Here is a 22,513-nt window from a genome sequence, read left to right on the forward strand (position 1 = left end):
TTAATTTTTAGCAAAACTAAAAGCTGTATAAAAAGCACTCATTGATATTTTTTATGCGCTTGAATTTAAGTTAAAAAAAAAAAAAACTTTTTAAATACTTTATGTGTCTCTTTCAATGGTTTTTCTTTTAATTTCTTGAATAAAACGACTTTTCAAATAAAATTTCTTAGTATGCTAACTTCACTTTTAGAAAAATAAAAATATATAAAAAAGCACTCAATGATATTATAAATGCGCTTGTAAACGCTTTTGTGACGTAACCATGACAAACATTGTTTGTCAACTGAAAACGTTGCATCAGAATTATAAAACAAAGTTATAGAAGTTTGTCAGATTGAAATTGGTAGAAGAAATGATGATTATTGAAACTTCCTAAACGGGATTGTATTATTAAAATAAAATTTATTTTACTCAACATAATTAGAACACTTTAATATTATTTTATTGAAAAGTCTAGAAGTTTTATAAGAAGCAATTTGTTATAGACAACGTAACACTTAACCGTCAGATTTATTTTTGTTGAACTACTTCTATACATAGAAATAGAGAATTTCAAATCCTAGAGGTCAAAACTTTAAACTTTAGTTTGTTTGAACGTTAAACTTGTAACACAGTCGGTTACCTGACTATACTATGTTTAAAAATTTTTAAATGAGTACATGTTTAAATAAAACTAAACTTGAGATAAAAGGTCATGTGTGTCGAGAATAAATAAGAATATGATGACTTAAACTTTTATTTTATTTTTCTAACTAATAAATTCATAATTTAGTAAGTGTTAAAACTTATTTAGCGATATTACAAAGATAATTTAAATTATAAAAATAAAAAAAGTGTTTACGTAGCTCTAACATTCTTAACTATTATGGCAATTACAATTAACATTTTGAAAACATAATTTTACCAATAGAAAAAGATTACAAAAACTAGGAGTTTATAAATTTAAATAATCAGAACTTGAATTGTCGTAAACCTAAACTTGTTTTGTGCAATAATCATACTATCTCATTCAATAGCCTATAAACAAACGCTACTACTTCTAAACTAAGTTAAGTAGTATAAACAAAAAAAAGTATTATAGCCTTTAAGATATTAATACAAAAATATTTATAGAGTAAAATATTTTTTTTCTATATAAAATTGATCAGCCTTTGTAAAGTTTAATTGTAGATAGTTTAATACTTTAAAGACCTATTATTATCAAAGAAAAATACAGACCTTAACTGTTGGATATTTTTATAAAACGTTAAGCAAACAAAGAAAAACGTGCAATAAATCTACATAGTGACGTAACAATATCAACATTATCACTTAAACAATAACCCAACAAAATAAATATAAGAAAACTTTTTGACAATTTACAACCAATTTTAAGTTTAACATTAAGAAACAAATTTTGAAAGCTCTGATATGGGGTTTGTAGTAAAGCATTTAATAAAGTTTTTGATAAAAGTAAAAATTAAATAATTTTTAAACTTAAAATGTATTCAAACTTAGTTGAAGTTTGTTCACTAATTTATAAACACAAGTGTTTGCTACAGATAAAATTGTTTTTTATTTAAACTTTTAACTTTTATTCCTGTTTGTTTTATAATTTTATTACTATTAAATTGTTATCGATGAAATATTATATCAATTAAAGCTTTAAATAAATAACAATAATTATTACATGAATCTAAAAGTTTGATATTTGGTTTTGTAGTTAGTTTTTTTATTGTCATTGACATTGATGGTTTTAGTTTTAATTTCAACAAAGTAACTTTGAACTATTATCAAAAACTAATAAAATAAGATTTTTAGCGTGATTACTTTTAGCTTACCTTATAGTTACTAAAACAGAGACTGCAATGTCTTACTGTTTTTACTTTAAAACATTATTTGTTAATAAAGTTAGCTGTAATGTTTTTATTTATTTTAAGCTAGTAATTTTAGAAAGAGTATTCATTATCAGAATCTTAGAACTATTTTTTTTAATTAAACTATCTCTTTATTAATCATCATTATTTAAACTTATCCTTTTTAAATGTCTAGTTGTTTTATCAATGAAGCTTATTTAAATTATTAGTTTTTATTTTGTTACTTAGTTTTTTGTACAAAAAGTTCCTTAGAAGTTCTAAAATGATAGCTTTTCAAAATCAATAAAACATATTATTTCTTTTGATTAGCAATTTTAAAAACTGTTTTATTCAAACCTAAAATTGTAAATTTATTTTATATAAGACGAACAATTTGAAAAGCTGTATACTTTACGTTAGTTTAAAACTTTATATTTTTGTTTATGTTTATTGTTTTTTATACATGTCTTTTTACCGTTCACATGATTTTTAAGATTAAATGATTTCCAAACATATTTTTGACACGCTCAATTTTGTATTGATAAAAAATTAAAGTCTAATTAAATATATCTGTTAAAACTTGAGTTTGCATGAAGTTAAGAAATACGTGCGCGAAATTTTCATAGTGACGTAATAATTAAGACGCTGAAAAAAAATTAAATTTTACTGATTGAAAAAACTGAGCAAAATCGAAACTGCATGTTAATTGGTAAAAGTATAATTGATGTCAATTTGTGGTCCTACTTAGGACTTTATTAATAAATGATGTTTTTTTTCACAGCTTTTGACTTTCATTTGTTCTTTGGAAATGTTTGTTAAGGTTTGTTACCTAAAAAAAGAGCTTAAATTAAAGATATTAATTATCAGTTGTAGTTAAATTTTTTTTTTGTATAAACTATATTAAAAAATTATAATGTATAATTAAATCCTATACGGTTATTTTTTACTTTAAGTTATTTTAAACTAAAGTTTTTTTTACAGAATTGAGTAACAACATTTTTTGAAACAAATTTATTTTCAATTCTAAAAAGTGACTTAGAAACAGGTACTTTTTTGTATTCATGATGTAACTTTTATTGTACAAACTATTCTAAAAATATTTCAATGTATAAATAAGGTCCTCTATGGTTTTTACCTACTTAAAGTTATTTTTAACTGAATTTTATTTAATTATTTAGTAACAGTTTTATTTAGTATAAGTTTATAGTTTATTTTCTTAAAAATTACTCAGAAACAAGTAACTATCTATATTCACGATGTATCAAACGATTATCATTTTTTAATTATAATGTTTTCTTTTTTGTATTTATTTAAAAGTCATAAAAAACTACACGTTTGAGAAAAAAGTATTAAATAAGTTATATTAGTTTAACTTTTAACCTTAAGTAATTTTTTAAGCTAAAAGCAGTTGCTCTAAAGCAGTGCTTCTGAAATGGGGTTCCGCGGAACACTAGGGTTCCGCGAAGCCATTTCGAAATTTAAAAAAGAACATTTATTTAATTCAACATTTTATATAAAATTAAAATTAGGGGTTCCACGGAAAAGTTGAACTTTGGAAAAGGGTTCCGCCACTAGAAAAAGGTTCAGAAGCACTGCTCTAAACTGAGAAATCAAAAGTATAACATTTAATTAAATGCAAAAAAAAAACTTTTGGGAAAGTTACGTCACACATTCGTTTTTTGGCGTAATAGTGTGATAGTTTTTATAATGAAAAAATTTCAAGTACATGAATAAAGATTATTTTAATGTAATATAGTCATTTTGTGATAGGTTTTTACAATAGAAAAACAAACTACCACATCGTTTAAAGTATAATTACTTTAATATTCCATAATTATTGCGTAGAATTTTTTATTCTAAAAGAGAGTCGTGTGTAACTTTCAAAAAAAAACTGTTTGTGTTTTTTTTTGCTTTTTTAAATATTAGATCTTAAGGTGTTTTTGAAACCGATAAAAAACTAAACAAGAAAATTACTAAAATTGTAAAATTCCTTATTTTTTTAACTAGTATTCGGTGGAAAAATTATATGTTTTTTTACAAATATTAACATGTGAAAGTGAATAATCTCAGATAAACATTAAATAGATTAATACTTAAAACAGAGCTATATGAAAAGAGTAAAACTAAAATAAACACTTTTAGTTTTAAAATCAAAACCTTGTCTTTTAGCTTGATTTTGAACTTTTAGAAATTTACTATTAAAATGTCTTTTAATAAACTTTTTTTTTCCGATATTTTTGATAAAAAAAAGATCTATAACACTTTTAATAAGTTTTCAAAACATGACTTACTGCGGTATAAGTCTTTTATAAACTTATTCAAATATGTTTTGTAATCAAATTTAAAAGTATTACTTTATATGTATATGTTGCTTTAATTGTTCACATTAAAACTAAAAATAAGCACTTAACATAGTCAGTCCTAAGAACTGATGTTCGAAATTTTTTTTTAATATTGTGTATTACACCACAGATAAAGTTTAACGTCTTGTACAGATCTTACAAGAATTGATATTAAATCATTTTTTAATAGAACACGTTTGTCAGTAGATCAGTAGTTTGAAATTATTATTACGACCATTTAAAAGTTAAAGCAAATTTTGTTAGTAAACAAACATTTGTTATCAGGTTAAATAAAAGTAGAGCCATTAAAAATAAAGATTTATAATTCTAGTACTGTCAGCAAAAATTTAATATTTTCACATACAAAGCTATTAGTTTTATTCTTTTTTTCAATCAAAACAAAATTGACATTCAAGCTGTAATAAACATATCAAATCTTTTGATAAATCTTCAATGTAAAACTTTTCAAAGTGAAAAACAAAACTAATTTTAAAAAACCAAACCTTTTTTTACTGTGTTCGAAATAGATATCTAGCGATTGGCTTTTGCTGATGTTTAAACATTTAAGATGAGTTATAAAAGTACATATATAACATACTTAGATTTCTTGAAATTTTAAATATTTTACCACCAAGACTAAGTACATAAATGCTTAACAAAATTCTAGCAAAAAAAAGTGTTAGAAAGTTTTACAATATTTAAATGTTTTTAATAAAATGAAAATTTTTTCCGAAATTAATTTTGTTTATATTGTTATAATTTTAATTTATCGCTACATTTTAAACAATAAAACAATATTAAAATTTTTGGAATTTTTAATATGCAACATTGATAAATTCAATATTTATATAACTTTTATTTAAAATAATAAGTTTTTGTTATACATAAAAATCCCTCTTACGTTCAAAGTGACGTAACAATTTAAACATTTGAAAACGCGATAAATCCGATGAAATAATAAAAATAGCTTGAGGAAACTTAACAACATTGTATAAAATCAAATCTTAATGCATATTTGTTGTCCAATAATGGGCTTTGAAATTGCTTTATAAACTCTTTAGAATAACTTTTAAAAGAGTTCATTACAAACACACATAGAAAAAAACTTTAGATAAGATATTTAAACTGTAGTTCTTAAAACTGTTTATTTAGTAGAGACTAATTTAAGTAAATTAAAATACTTTAATATAATTTTTATCTAAAGATTAGAAGTTTGATAAAAAGCATTTATGTTAAAACAACTTACATTTATACGCTAGTTTTTATTTTGTTAAATTACTTATATAAGATAAAAAAGTGTGTCTTTTTTTTTAATCTTAGAAATTCAAACGTTTGTGTTTACTAGTTGCATTAATGCTGCAAAAAGTTGGTGTTCTGGCTGTTCAAATTATTTTAAAACTTTAAACGTCACATCATTAATATAATTAAGTTTGAAATAAAAGCTCATGTAGGTTAAGTTTATAAGAACATTATAACATAAATTTCTATACTATTATTTCAACTAGAAAATTCCTATTAACTAAAAAAGCCTGTTTTAGTAAGTTTTAAAACTTCTTTTAGCAATTTTAATAAAGATAATAATTTCAATTATAAAAATTTAAAAATTCTTATTAGCTGTAACGATTCAAATTATTATGGTAATTCTAATCAACATTTCAAAGTCATTATTTTATTGAAGGAGAAAGTTAACAACAACTAAGAATTTATATATTTTAATAGTCAGAACTTAAATTGTCATTAATTCACAAATTATTTGTGCAAAAATCATGCTATATCATTCAATAATTTAGAAACAAACATTAATCCTTCTTAAGTAGGTTTAGCAACATAAAATTAACGTTATAACCTATGAGATGTTAATAAAAAATTGTTTTTATGTTTATACAGTAAAACAATATTTTCTCCATATAAATTTAATAAGCTTTTAAAAATATAATTGAAGAGAGTTTAATATATGAATAACTTATTAATATACTCTTTTCAAAGAAAAATACTTATACAAACTGATGTAAACTTTTATAAAATGTTAAGTAAACAAAAAGAAATAAACATGTATTAGCGTTTTATAGTGACGTAATAATATCAAACATGGTCATTCAAACAAAATCCCAGCAAAATAAAAACAAGAAGACTATTTGATAACATAATTGCAATTTTCAGTTTAATATTGAGAAGACATGTTTTAAAAACTTTAAAATGGGGTTTGTAATAAATAACTTTATAAATTTTTTGCTAAACGTAAATGATTAATACTTTCTTAATTTAAAAATGTAGTCAAACTAGTCGATGTTTCTTTAGTAATTTTTTAATATAAGTGTTTGATATTGAATAAATATTTTTTTCTTAAACTTATGACTTTCAGTATTGTTTGTTTTATAGTTTTATATATTATAAAACATATTCTCGTCATATTCAAATCAGATTGCGATAAGCGATCTAACTTAATATACTTTTAATACTTTAAATTTTGTAAACCATAAAAACGTTTTTTGTTGTTACGTCACAATAAAGTTTTAGTACATTGTTTCCTTTAAACTATTTTTTGTTATTTAAGTTTATAAACAACTTTACCTTTAACGCTGTTGATTGTTTTCGATTTTTTTGATCACTTTGTTTTTTACTTGTACAAGATTTTTGGTTGTGTTTATTAACTTTAAGTCTTTTTCGTTTAATTATGTCTTAAAATAACTATACATAAACTTTTAATTTTATTAGAAGAGCAAAAAAATGAAAATTGAACTTAATTTTCAAGTTTTTACTTTCACAAATTTAACTATAGTTAATTTTTTATTTTAATTGATAATAACTTAAAAGTTCAAAAAATCACAAGTAGTCAGTTTAAAATTATATTAAATAAAATGAAAACTACAATACTAAGCTGACATCCATGTAGTTGATAAACTGTGCATGAAAACTAATCAATAAAGACACAGGGTATTGTTTTAGCAGTTTCACAATAATTAATGTTGTAATATTAAACAGACATACTAAAAATATGCAAAAAAATTATTTTTTGACGAAAAAATATCAGCTTTGAAGAAATTATTATGGATTTGATAAATTATTACTATATTAATTTAATATCATCTAAACATAAACATTTTTAATCAATAGTTTATTTTTAGTTTAGAAAATATATTTTAAAAACATTAAAAGTATTACAGTAGTTGATTTAAAAAAAAAGCTTATGTACAAGGAGTATAATAAAGAAGTTTTTAAAATACAAAATATTGAGTCTGTTTATCGAGAAAAGGCTCACACGTCATCTTTAAATAACAGTAGGTTTCCAAAATGCACGAAGCGAATTTTTGCACTAAGAGTCAATTTTTCACGAAGACACGAATTTTGCACGAATGTCTATGTGCAAAAAAGTCCCTTCGTGCATAATTGACCCGTTTCCTTAAATTACAGTGAGTAACAAGTAAAAAAATACCTGTTGTAATGTAAGTTCTTCACAGGTTATAATTTTCGTTTATAAATCAACTTCTAATGTTTTATTGTATGTATGTATATATTGCATAAATGTTTTCAGTGTTTAGGATCTTGGTGTTATAAACTAAACGTTTTAAGTTTTAGCATGTCATACATGTATTACAAGCATAAATTAATTTACATTTTTTTTACCAATTTGAAAAATTTAACTACAAATAAATAATAAGTTTAGTAATAGTATAAAGTTTCCTAAGCTAAGAAAAGAAATAAATTAATAACAGCACTAAAATGAACTTGGATTTTATTTTACATTTGGAAGCCACAAAAAAAAAGATTTAATTTTGTAATGGTTAACAACATTGTAAATTGCACCACTTTAAAAAACAATTCATATATCCTATTATTTTGATATAAATATGTTTTTTTTTTGTTTTATTATCTTTTATCATATGTTAGTTTCGTTTTCATTAACCGTCTTCTAAAAACTCACACAAACTTGTAACTGTTTAATACAGAATCAATTTATAACTAATAGTTGAAAATTGTTTCAACAAAATAAAGAACGTTTTAATGAAAGATTTACGAAATACTTTAACTTAAAAAAGCTATTAAAATTATAGTTTGCATGAATTCAAGAAAAATTTGCACAAAACGATCACCGTGACGTAATAATTAAGATGTTGAAAATTACAAAGATGTAAAAATATAAGTTACCTAAGAAAATTTTACGCTGCAGGAACAACGAAAGCAGTAATAAAGTTAATTTGTCGTCCTTTTTAGGAATTTTTTATTAATTTATCTTTTACTTCAGACTATTAGTATCTTTTCTATAAAACTTTGATAAACTAATTGACATGTAAATAAAAAATAGTGGAAAATTATAAACAAAATTGAAACACACCAGCCATTGTTATAACTAGTTTCCAAACAAAAAATAAATTTTTAGACCATTTAACAAACATTTGAAGTTGCATCAAACTTACTTTTTGAGATAATTACAACGGATTTTATTATTACTTTTTATATTTTATTTTACAGATTCTGAACTTGATTATATTTTAGTAAAACTTACTGACATTTTTATTTTTACTGAATAATGATTGATTACTATTTAGCATTTCTCTATAAGTAATAAGTTAAAGAATTTTTAAAAATACAACAAAAAATAATTTAGAACCATATACATTAAGTTAAACTATTTTTATTGTGAAAAAATTATGAGATTAGTGAAAAAAACTTGGTTGCTTTATTTTCATGTTTTTTTAATTTAGATGTATCAAACAAATTTTATATTACTCAAAACGCACTTTTTTGATATTTTATTTATTAGACAAAAAACTATAGGAATGAAAAATATTAGTTTTTTCATAGGTTTCTAATACTTGATACTTAAATTCAATTGTTAAGGGCTATTTACTTATTACACTAAAGTGATACAGAAATTTTCTATACAGTCTTTGTTGTGATGTAACAATATATATAAACAACATTCAGTAAAAAAAACTTTAGAACTACTAAAAATAACTCGTTTTTTTTTTGGTATAAAAACATTTGAAGCTACGAAATCCAAACATCTCAAAGCTTTCTCTACTTGAGGAAAACATGAGTTTCGACCAAACTTGAGTTTCTACAAGCTTTCTAAACCGTGTTTGACAACTTAATAGTGACGTAACAATTAGGATTATATTTTAAAATCTGTTTTATTTAAAACATTAATTCAGTTTGGTTCAACAAAACTTACCTTTTTGTATCTTTAGCGGTCGTTATTTTTAACATACCTTAATTAGGTGTGTTTTTTTTTCTAATATTACATTTTCAACCTTCTACTTTAAGACATCTAAGGATTTCAAATAAGACTAAAGACAAACTTGACTAAACATAATATTCTTTTTAATTAATTACAGACTTCAATCAATTAGCGTTTAGAAACATATCAAACTAAAACAAAATGCTTCCAATCTTATCTTACACTTAACAAGTTTATCAAAAAAAAACTCAATGTCAATATAAAAATTAAAACTCGTTGAATAAACAGAAAGTTTTTAAATTTTCCAAAAAGCTACACAGTGATCTAATAGCTTATAACAATAAAACAAAGCACATTAAATTATTTTATTTACATCTTGCAATACTTATTTTTTTTATCTGATGATAGTTTTAAAGACGTTAACTTGAAGTTATTTTCAATTCTTTGTAAGAGTAATTGAAGAAAGTATTTATGTGTTTCTGAAAATTTAATAAAAGATAAATAATAAAAGTTTATTAATGTTTTTAAAATTAAAACAACAAAAAATTAAAACTAAAATACACTTTTAATGATTTAGTATTAAAAATATACATTACTATTTTTTTTCACGAAAATTATTTAAAGCTGGTTGGTAATGTTTAAACTCTAACAAACTACTTAATCATACAAACAATACTTTTTTTTTTAAAGCTGTAAAATTTTATTTGCAAAAAATACTCAAGTTAAAAACATAATTTTAATAGATTATATTCATTATTAAACTTTCTACAATAAGCAACTAGCCAGATTTTTTTTTATTGAATTTTAAATTAAACCGTCATTAATAGTTACAATAAATTTCAATACTAAAGTTGATATGTTCGAAAATAGATTGTTCTGTCGTTTTTATTTTCTATAATAAAAATAAGCTGTACTGCTGTTTTTAAAAAGGAAGAAAAGGTCGTAAGGTTTTTTGTTAAAAAATTTATATTGACCAAATTTAATATACCTAATCTTCTATTGTCAAGTACTTCAATACAATTTCGTATAATATTAATAAAACATTTAATAGTTGTTATAAAAATCAAAACCGAAAGTTATGTACTTGTAGATCTTTAGTTCTTAGTTTACGTATTTTAAGTTTTTCACAGCTTCACAGTTTACTAAAATTGATTAAAACTTGCTTGAAATCAGTTCAACTATTTTTCTATTTATACAATTAAAGTTCGACACAAGCATTCTTTTTATTTGATAATAAACAAAATGAAAATGAATACTGACAGGTTAGCGTATATAATTTAATATAACAGAATATTATTTATTGAACGATAAAAAAGTGCTAATAATTCTGATCTAAGGACTTAATGAACAAAATAAGCTATTCTATTATTGAGTCGTACACCACATGTTTTCATAAAATCTTATAAGCTAATACTTTTTTTTTAATTTTAAGCTAAAAAAAAAACTAACAATTAAATGAAAAAAAAAACTAACGAAAATAAACTAAGTAATTTGTTTATTAAGAAAAGTTTTATTCAAAATGTACTCAAAAAACTGTTCAATAACATAAAAATAGAGTCTAAGCCAAAAAATTATAAAATATAAAAATAAAAGTAGAAAAAAAAATTATAACAAAAGCATATTTTTAAACTGAATTTATAAAAAAAAAATAAACGATCTTAAGAGAAAACAAGAAAGTATTTGAACGATATGTCACAAACTCTTAAAAGAATATACAAGTAAAATAAGCTTAAATGTTTTTACACTAATTTTTATTAGAATTTTGTGTTAATAGTTTAAATCTTTATTTTTTGTTTAATATGATTTATTACAGAGGTAGTAACAAATGAAAAACAGTATGATCATATCGAAATGGTCTTAAAATATCCGGTCGATATAAACCGTATTTGATAAGTGAATTAATTAAGTGGCTTGTAACAAGTTACGTTTTGCACTTCATAAGAGTTTTTATATTGTTACGTCACAAGAAACTTTTTGCTGCATTCTTTATTTTAAAGTGGATTTTTGATATTTGAATTAAAAAAAAAACACTGTACTAAATTCTGTTAATTTTTTAGGTTACTTTAAATATAAATTTTCTTTACGCTATGGTTGTAAAAATATAGCTTTTTAACTTAAAATTTTATTGAAACTTTAATCATATATGAATAGATAAAGAAAAGTATTAATGTATATGCGTATAAACGTAATTACTTAAAAAGTATTAATGAGAAAATCTTTTTAAAAACACTTCTTATTTGCATTTGAATATATAATTTATTTTTTAAATTTTGGCTTACACTGATAGTATTTTAGTCGGTTAGTAATATAAAATAATTACTCCAACATTGTTAAAAAATTGTTAAATATAAATTCAGGAATATACGTTGTTTTAGACTGTTTTCGAAGTTAATAAACAGTTTTAAAGAAAAATAGCACATATATTTAAGAAAAATATATCCAAAAAAAAAAAACTTTAAAGCGCAGCTGTTTATTATCTTTAAAGTTTCTAATTTTACTAGAGTTTTAAGAACTAGATTTTATGTAAAATTTATTAGGTCTTGGTACAAACATTCTCAAAAACAATAAATATTAGGTCTATTTGTTTATTTACTAAACTGTTGTTTTTTAATCATTTTAGGTACTTCATTGACTTACTTTCAAGGTTAATTTTTTAGGTAATAAAACTAAACAAAAAAGTTTTTTTTAGGTATTAACAATAAATTAGAAACATTTGTAATTAATTATTTAATTTTCTGTAACCAATGGTTTAATGTAAGTTTATCTTAAACATTTTTTAATTTACTCGTCGTAAATTTGTTATCAAGTATTTTTTCATGAATATAAACTGTAATTACTTCAACAACCTGACAAACTGAAAATTATTGCGGTATAAGTCTTTTATGAGAAAATGAATATGTGTTTTAATAGTGTTACTTTGTATGAATATAGTGCATTAAACAACTGTTTGTTAAAGACACAAGATATCGCTCATACTATTTGGTTTTAGGACCTGGCGTACAAAGTGAACCTTTCAGTTGTTGGGTCGTATGCTACGGATACAGTTTAACGTCTTGTCAAGGAGTAAAAAGAATATAAAATAAAAACATATATAAGAAAACTCGTTTGAAAAGTATTTTGAAATTATTTTGCCAACAATTTGTTTAAAGTTTTGTTTTTAACAAACAATGTTTTTATATTCAACTTTAGTTTGAAATGCATCAGAAATATTTTGTTTGTTTAACAACATTGTCAATTACACTACTAGATAAATAAAGTATCCTACAGTACTTGATTTGAATAACTCACTACTTTTTTTTCATCTTTTATTATATTTTAGTCCCGTTTTCATTAACTGTACTGTGTTTGTCATGTCTTCATAAACTAACATAATTTTATAACATATTGTACAGAAGCAGTTTATTTCAGGATAAATAAAGCATTTGTACAGTAAAGTTTGTTTTAATGAAAACTTTTAAAAACATTTTAGCATAAAAACTATTAAAAAATTTGAGTTTACATATTTTTGAAAAAAAATGCGCACCTAAAAGTTCAACATGATTTAAGATTTTGAATATTTTAAACATATCAGTAGCTAAATTGATTAAAAATTACCTGAAAAACTTTTTCACTACAGATAGACAATAGACAAGTTAGATTGTGGTCCTACTCAGGACTTTGTTACTAACTTATCTTTTACTTCACAGCATCAAAACTTTTTATTATTTTTTTAATTTACTGGTGTTTAAAATCCGAAGCAATACTTATTTGAGCTAAGAATGTTTAATTTAATTCTTTTTTTAAATAAGTGTTAAGTATAGAAAAAAGCTATCATAAAGTTATCTTTTACTCTAGTTTTTTTTCAACTCAAGTTTTTTGTATGTTTAATTTGTTAGTTAAAGTCTTTAAAAAAAAAAAAACTTAAGGGACAAACAATCTTAAAAGAGTGTAGCCAATCAAGTTTTGTATACGATCTTTTTGTTATACATGTATATAAAATAGTATCATCCAGTAAAAAAAATTTGAGACCACTATGAAACCACTATGAAACTAATTTTTGTATGAAAATCATACATTAACGAAATACAAACGTGCCGAAAACATTTCTCTTCTTGAGGAAAACTTGAGTTTCGTGCAAAGTTGAGTTTCTAATAACTTTATAAAACGAGCTTCACAATTCTATAGTGACGTAGCAACATCAAATAAAGTTTTACAGTCGTTTTCATTGTAATATTAGTTCAGTGTAATTGATAAAGTTCGCTTCAATCATAGCAACAGTTCCTAAAGTTATTTAGATCCCCAAATCGGGGTTATTTTTAAACCCCTTTTGTCGAACATGGGTAGCTGTCTAAATTGCACGGTTGACAATTTTGAACGAATTTTTTCTAATCTTTTTATAATTTTTTTTTTTAGTTTTATTTTATTTTTTTTTTCATTTGTTTTTACTTTTACTGTTATTTCTAACCCTTACCCTCAGTCAGTAACTTTTTTTTTATAAAATTGTTTTTTAGTTTTTATTTTTCTGTCTTTTTATTTCTGTATTTCTTATTCTCGTGCAAAAATGTAACTTTTGCAGAATTAATCCTTGGTGCAAAATCGTCTTCGTTCAATTTTGTTCCTCGTGGAATTTAGGCCCGTTCCCACGTCCTTAACTTCTAATCAAACTAAGAAAGTTAATGGTTTTAAAAAGAGTATAAACTAAACTGTAACGAATGCAATAAGTCGAATAAGCATTATTATTATTATTATTATTATTATTATTATTATTATTATTATTATTATTATTATTATTATTATTATTATTATTATTATTATTATTATTCTTCTTATTATTATTATTATTATTATTATTATTATTTTTTTTTTTGTTTATGTGAATAATAGAATTTAAAAAAAAATTTCAAATACTTTAACGATACATAAGGCACTGTTGTAAAGACACCACATGAAATTAAAAGTAAAATCAAAATTTTTACTTAAAAGTCTTAGAAAATATAGAACTCAACCTCTTGCTGAGGCTTTTAAAATTTGCACAAATTTCGAGAAAATTAATGGAAAAGTAATATTGTGAACATATGTTATATTTTTGTATGAACTTTTATTTGCTGCTTTGTAATGTTTGATAATGTTACGTCACTGTCTAGCTTGCATACACATTTAAAAAAATTTTACGTTTAAAATTTTGTTTGCTTAGCGATATTTTGTTTGCCAAGATAGAAATGATTTGTTTTAAACAAACTAGTATTAGTTTGAAAATACTAAATTAAAGTAAGCGAACCCTATTTTAAGGTTTTCAAAATTTTCCTGCTTGAAGTAAAACTCCGTGTAGCGAGATTACTAAAAATTTAGATTTCTTTTCTTAGTTTTACTTTGCGTCGTTTTTAGTTACATGGCAATATCTTATATTGTTACGTCACTTCGAAGCTTACAAACACGCTTTGTCTTTATTGTTTACATAGTGCTATCGAGCTTTTGCTAGAATTGATACAATTTTTAAGCGATCTTATTTTACAAGTAGTTAACTTAAATTAGTAAAACTCAAGCATTGAGTAGTTTATAGTACAATGATAATTTATGCCAAGTGCCTAAATATGTAAAAAAAAAACAAATAGTATTTATAGTTATATGCCTTTGTAAGTTAATTTCATTACTACTTTCTGTTTTTAAGTTTTTATTTTATTACAAACTGAATTTATAAATGCTCACTAACCTTTTTTTATAAACTTCTGATTTTGAAAAATTGTTTTAATTTAAATGAAGTTTTAGTCGGAAATGTAAAGTAAAAATGTAAATATAATTTAAGAATAGTTTTTATAGTCACATCATTTTCAAAAATTTTTATTAGTTTTTAGTGGTTGTTTGACAACAAGGTATATTGAAATCCTAAATAAGTTTAATTTAAGTTTGTTCTCATAGTTTAGATTACAAAAAAAAAGTGATATTTTTATTATTTTCTAACTGCTTTAAATTGTTTAATTTAATTAAAACATAATAAAATGAATTAAAACAACATTATTTCCAGCATATACTTCGATTATGAAAAATAAAACTCTATTTAATGTTTATTTCATTTTTACTATAACTTATTTTTTGTTTCTTTTACAAAATTTGATTATTTTTATTTGAGTAAAAGGTAGCAAAAAGTTTTCAAAAACAAAAGAACATTAACTAAACTGTTTTAAAACAATAAATTACAGTTTAACTAACAATGGGCAAAAATTTATTTTTATTGTACTTTACTGAATTAACGTACTATAATTGCTTTTAAGTTGTTTTTTATTTTTGTTTTCCGTGCAAAATTTTTCAACATAGCGTTTTTTCGGCTAAAAAGTGCGTACCTAAGCGGCAGACTTTTTTTTTGTTTACGAGCATTAACAGTCGTCATTTGAGTAAAAGCTGATAAGTGCGGCATGTTTAAGCAAAAGTTTTAAAGCAAAACAACCCCTAATCGGAAGTTTTAAAATAACTAATTGTAGCCCAACTGACAATAGGCGGAAGATAAACTTAATCGAATTGAACTGAACTAATGTTACAATTAAGCTGATTGTAAAATACTTTCCTAATCGTTACGTCACTATTAAGTTGTGAAACGCGTTTAAGTTTATACCAAACACAGATTATAAGGCGTTAAACATATTTTAAATTTGTGCTAAAGTAACATTAGAAACGTTTTATTTGATTTCATAATTTTTAACGGTTTCACTAGTTTTAATTAAAATTTAAAAATGTGAACAAATTTGTTTTTTTAAAACTTAAACTATTTTTAAACAAGGAGACTCTGACTCAATTTTTATGTCTATTTGTACTCGTATTTATTTTAATCGAGTAGATTTCTTGAATTTAGCTTAAACTCAATTAGACCATTTTAACTGATTTAGTTTCAATAAAACGCAATGAATGTCAAAAGGTTTTAAAACAAAACTATTTTATAATGTGATTATCGAAATCCTTTAGAAAATAAGATTTTACTTCGTTTTTGATACAAGTTTTTTAAAACTTACAACATAAAAAACACTTTATTCTTAAGAATCTACGAACAATGATGCTCAAAAGAAATGTTTATTTTTTTACAGTACCACAACAGATAAACAACTTGTTTTCAATTTTGTTCAATTACAAATTAGCTTTTTGTGAAGCCCTTAATAGGGTTGTAAATAGGTGGCAGCGTCAACAACAAGTTGTGAACGTTGCTTCTTGTTTTGTGTTCATTATGTGCAAGGACAAAGATTAATTTGTAAAAATTTTGAGGTCCTTACGTCACAATAGTATTGTTACGCACGTTTTGATAACAAAATTTTGGCAGTGTTTATTTTTTATCTTAACTATATTAAACTAAAACTTTTAAACGTAAAAAAGGGAGAGTCTACCTCAAGCACAAACCTAACTAATGTTCAGTGTATGAACAACTTATAAGAGCTTTTTGATAAAAAACACACATTGAACCCAAAGTTTTTCTGTTGAGTTTTGAAAAATGAGGGGTAATTCACAGCTTCATATTTTTTTAGTTGACATTAAAATTAGTTCTCAAAAGTTTAAGATCGACAAATTAGTCGTTAATAAAACAGTTTGAAATTAATTAAAAGTTAATATTTTAATAACTTAAGGTTTAAACAAATTTAATTATAAAATTGAAGTTCAAGTTTGTACTAACTTACCGTTTTTCGACTTATAAGTTCTTGTTTACTATTTATGTCATAACCAAGGCTTAAGCTAACAGTAAAATGCCTTACATTTCATTTAATAATTATTCAATGTTGTTAATTTACAAAAAAGCCTGACTTAATTGGTCACAATATCGCATTGTTTCAAAGATGTTCAAAGTTGTACAAAGTTTTTTATTCAACATAAGCATTTTTAGATAGAACCTATTTTTATTCTATCTTAAACAATAGTAATGTAAACCGTAGCTCTAAAAATAGACTTTAAGTTTTAGAATTTCAAACATTATTTAAATTCAGACAATCAGTTGTATAAACACATGATGTTGATTTTTTTATATACGGCCAACTTAATGTTTTGAACACGTAGTATAAACAAAACTTAAACTTTATACTGTGCAATTTTTTATGAAAGCAGATATAACTTAAATATTAATATAAAAATATGAACATTTGATTTTATTTTTAATTATTTTTAAACTGAACATATCTACAAACATAAAAAATATGTTAAGGATTTTATAACTTGCTTGATTAAATTACAACCTAAGTACTATATTATATATAATTTTATATTATTAAGACATGTAAATTATATTGTCATGCGAATTTTACAATATGAACATATATTAGTACACTTTAAAAAATATAATTATTAAGGTAGTTTTAAGTAAGGTATACATATATATATTCTTCTTTTGTTTAAACTTTTATTTTAATTTTAATGAAAAAACCCTGTTTTGGGTTTTTAAAACTTTAAGTTTACTCGATTTAAAATTGAGAGTTGCGAGAACATTTAAAACTCAAAGGCAAAGTTATTTTCTTTTTTACTTTTGTTTTAATCGCTTGAACGATGGTATTTAACATAGCTACGTCACAATAAAGTTTAAAAGCGCGATTTGAAATATTAGTTAATGTTTACATACTGTGTTTAGTTTTAGCTGAAACTAAAATGACTTTATCAGAACCAATTGTTTTGAACAGGTAACTGAGTATAAAAGAACCGTTTTAAAAATTTAAAAACTTTAAAGTAAATAAAAAATTGCATACCGTTTATGCTTACTTTAAAATGTGTAGTTTTTGTATTTTTACAAGTTTATGCTTTATGTGTTTTATACTTGCACCTTTCTTGATACTATTACAGTGCTTCCTCGCTTATCCGGTCCTCGCTAATCCGGCCGGTTTTAGTCGAGAAGTCGACTTATTTATTTTAGAGTTTTTAGCGTTTAACTTTATTTTACTTCGAAAAAGTATTAAATTTACGCTTTATAAGTATGCAAGCTATATATGGTTACGTCATAATAAAGTATCATTGTTTTTTTTCATACTTTTCCCGCTCAGTTGTAACAAACTTGTTTATTATTCATTTGCAATTTTTCTGTCTTTGCTAAGCAAGTTACACTTTAATATACTACAATCAACATATCTGGTTAAAAATGGATAAGACAGCAAAGAAGCGAAAACGCGTTCAACTAAAAATTGAAAACAAGCTAAAAGTTTGCGAAATGGCAAACAATAATGTGCCTAAAGCTGTTATAATGAGCCAGTTTAACATTGGTAAGTCAACTTTAAATGACATTTTGAGAGGCGAAGAAAATTTCAAAAAATTTAAAGCCGAAAAGGAGGAGCTGGGACTAATTGGAGCTGCTAAAACGGCTAAAAAAGTAGAGGGAGGCGTAAGTAATTTGTAAAAAAAGCGATATTTTTTTCTTATCCGGCCAAATGCAAATCCGGCCGTATTTTCAAAAAATTCTTGCCCAACTTGGCCGGATTAGCGAGGAAGCACTGTAAAACGTTTTTAAAATTAAAGATATTGGTGTCTGTCGTTTGAAAAAATAATTTAGTAGATTTTAACTTTTAGCTGTATATAATTTTTTGTTTATAAGTGCAAACTTCCATAAGCCTGTTAATAGATTTTAGTCATAAGTGAAACTATAAGAAAATAATAATTTTATTTAATTTAAAAGTCGTAAATTTTGCTTTTATACAACTATTTTTTTTGTTTTTTTAGACAATAAGTTTAGTTAATAGCTTCATGAAAATAACATTTAGTTCAGTTAAGCTTAATTTTTGTAATTTGTATCAAAAATATAGTTTAACAGTGTTAATTTAGTAAGGTTTTACTTGAAACAAATACTTTTAATAACTAATCTTAAAAAAACATTTATTTCATAGAACTAATCTACTGTCATAACAATCTAAACAATAAGTTGCAGCTGCAAATTTTAAACCAATGTTGAAAAAAGTTTTATTAAGGTGAAAAAATGTTTTGTTTTTATTAAGTTTAGTTATTTTTGAGAAATTTTTAAAGTTAAATAACGTTGTAAAATTAAACTGATAATTAAAATTAAAGAAAAAATTGTCATATAAAAATGATCTACTATTATCACAATCTAAACAATAAGTTGCAGATGCAACCTTAAAACTTATATTGAAGTTAGGCTGTTGAATAGCGAACAATGCATAAACTTATCACTGAAGTGTTTGTTTAAATTAAGCGAAATGTTTAAATTATTCAAGTATTTGACTTATGTTACGTCACTAAAGTATTCCAATGACTATTTTAAATAAAATATTTGTCTTGTTTTGCTTACTATTGTAAAGTTTATTAAGTTAGTTTTTCGAAACAATATAAAGACTTTTGATATTCTTTATATTGTTTAATATTATTAGAAATAATACAAATTAATTAAAACTGTTTTATATTTGTTAGTCGATAATGGTTATTTTTTTATGTAAGGTAAACAAGTTTATAATTGTTAAAGCTAAGATAAGGCATTTTTTATCTAAATAAGTTATTAAGCTTAACAGTTTTTTAAATCATCAATTTACTAAAAATATATAAATTTTAAAGAGTTTGAAGAGACTAAAATTGATAAGTGTTTATAATTATGAATAATTATTACAGCTGTTTAAACATATATAAACCGCTTAAGTACTAGCCTTTTAAAGAATTAAGATTTTATCGCAGAAAATTTTATTGAATAAAAAAAAACAGTGTCTAAGTAACTAAAAAAATGTAATATAACTAGTTAAAGTCTTTCAACTAGACCACAAAATAACACCTTAAAGCTTAAATATTTTATAAGAACAACAATAATTCTTAGATGATCTTTCATAGTACACTTCATGTTTTATGAATTTTAAAGTTAGATAATTGATTCGTTACAAATATTAGTTGGTTCGATTTTTATTATTCATTTGTTTTAAGTTAGGGGTCGGCTTTTTGTACAACAAAAAAATTTAAGACAAGTTTTTCAATCATAAACTTATATTTTTAGTTTTTATTTAAGCAAAATCATAGATTGCTTTCTTAAAGATTTTAAAATAACAAATATCTTTAGAAGGATATTTAATTATCGAAATTTAATTGTTTGCAGTTATGTTTTTTTAATTGTTGTATAGTTTAAAACCTTTAAATGTTGCAAGTCTCTTCAGTTCACAAAGTTTCATTTAAAACTTAAAAACAAATCGACCTGATTCAGGTTTTCAAAATGTTAAACTAATTGACTTTGGTCTAACGTATGAACAAAAACGAATTGATTTTGACCTACAACTTTTTTGACTGCACGGTGAAACTTGATATCGTTACGTCACCATCATGTTTTGAAGCACTTAATTCTAGATTTTTACAAATCTTTTTTTGTCGAATTTTCTTTACACTTACTCACTAACATAAATTGATAAAAAGAATGTATTATCTCTAACAATGTTTATTTATTAACCTCCTTTTATGTTTATAGTTATTATTAAACTTTCGTACATTTTTCGTTTATACCAAACAAACAGTTTTTATGTTAGTTTATAATTAAGTAAAAATATAAGTTTAAAAATTATAAAACATATGTAAAAATAACTGTGAAATAAACTTGTTGTAATAAACTTTTAATAGTTATGTAACTAATAAATGTATTGAACTTTTAATAGTTCTCAGTTATTTTTTACAAAAATAATTCTATTTTAAATATAGTATAGTTTTCAAACAACTTATTTTGAATATTGTGAATTAATAACTTTTAATACAAAATAAACTTGCTAGTCAATAGTTGAGAAACTAATAATTACTCTATTGCTATAATCATTTTATAAGTCGAGTTGATGTTGATGTTGATGCAAAGCAGTATAATATAACTTATTCACAATTATAACAAAACAAATGTATTTTTATAATTGAGAACAGCTGCAGCCTTATAAATAATTAATAGTTATCTTTATACTAACTCTAACTAAATTTGAATCACTTTAATTTATATATAATGTTTGAATGCAAAATATATGTTTAATAAATTTTATAAGTACCAAGAACACTTTTGTTGCTTGAGGTTATTTACTAATTCTTTTTTATCTTTTTAGTATTTAAACTATACTAACATTTAAACATTACTTTTCATTATGAGTATTATTAACTTAATAAACTCGATAAAGCTTTAGTTCTAAAACATTGTTATAGAAGTTTATGAAACTTTATCTTAGAGTTTTTAAAATGTTTTAATTGTTGAGCTGTGACTAACTTGTTTTCAGCTTTGTTTATACAGTTGTTTGCGATGAAAAGTACTCTGAATCATAACTAAAGTTTACTTGATAAATTTTCATTCACTTAAACTTGCATATATAATGTTAACAGAACAATACTTCGGTTGTTTAAAGTAACTTAATTCTTTATAACTACAATTTAAGTTAAACCGCTAACTTACAATTAAAATTTAATAAAATAACTTAAGAAAAGTATTACGTTAAAATAAGTAGAATATTATACTCGTAACAACTAAATAAAATATCTAAATTTATATATATTGTACTAACATTAACTTTCAAAAGAAAAGAATAAGTTTATAAACATTTGCATAAAAGCAAAAAGTGTTTTAAAGTAAAATTACAGCATTCTAATACTTAGTTATGACCAACAGTATTAATCAAACTCTAAAGAAGTAAACAATTATTATGAATTTGCTATAATTTATCAATTATTTTATATTATTAAATACCAACAAACCCTTATATTGGGTTGAAAGAGTCAAAGAATAATTAAGTTGTTGGAAAACTCGTTTGAATGAGATCGACATGATAACAGTCGCCTATTTTTAAGGCACCTGAAAAATTTAAACTTATTTTTATTGCGGCGTCACTAAAAATTTTATATACGTTTATGAATATTTTCGAAAAATAGTTGTAGTTTATGATAGTTTATTTATTAAACTCATATACTGACTATCCTAATTTTTACTTAATTTATTTACTTAACGGTCCAAATTATTTTTCAAATTTAATAATTCCTTTCTATATGTTTACTAAGAAAATTAAAAACTTTGACTTAACATATGTTTAAAACATTGCTTTATCAAAACTTACATGTGTTCTATTATCTTTTTTGTGCGTGAAGCACGTAATGATTTAAAGCCGTTGCTAAGGGTTTCAAATACTCGATAAGAATTAGGCTATTTTCAAGTTATAGCTTTTCATAACTTTGTAGCTCTAAAAAGGAGCCTTATACTCAAAAATTTAATACACTTTCACTGTTTT

Source organism: Thalia democratica, chromosome 3, assembly GCF_965202585.1.
Source record: "Thalia democratica chromosome 3, ktThaDemo2.hap1.1, whole genome shotgun sequence".
In the NCBI taxonomy this organism is placed as follows: Eukaryota; Metazoa; Chordata; class Thaliacea; order Salpida; family Salpidae; genus Thalia; species Thalia democratica.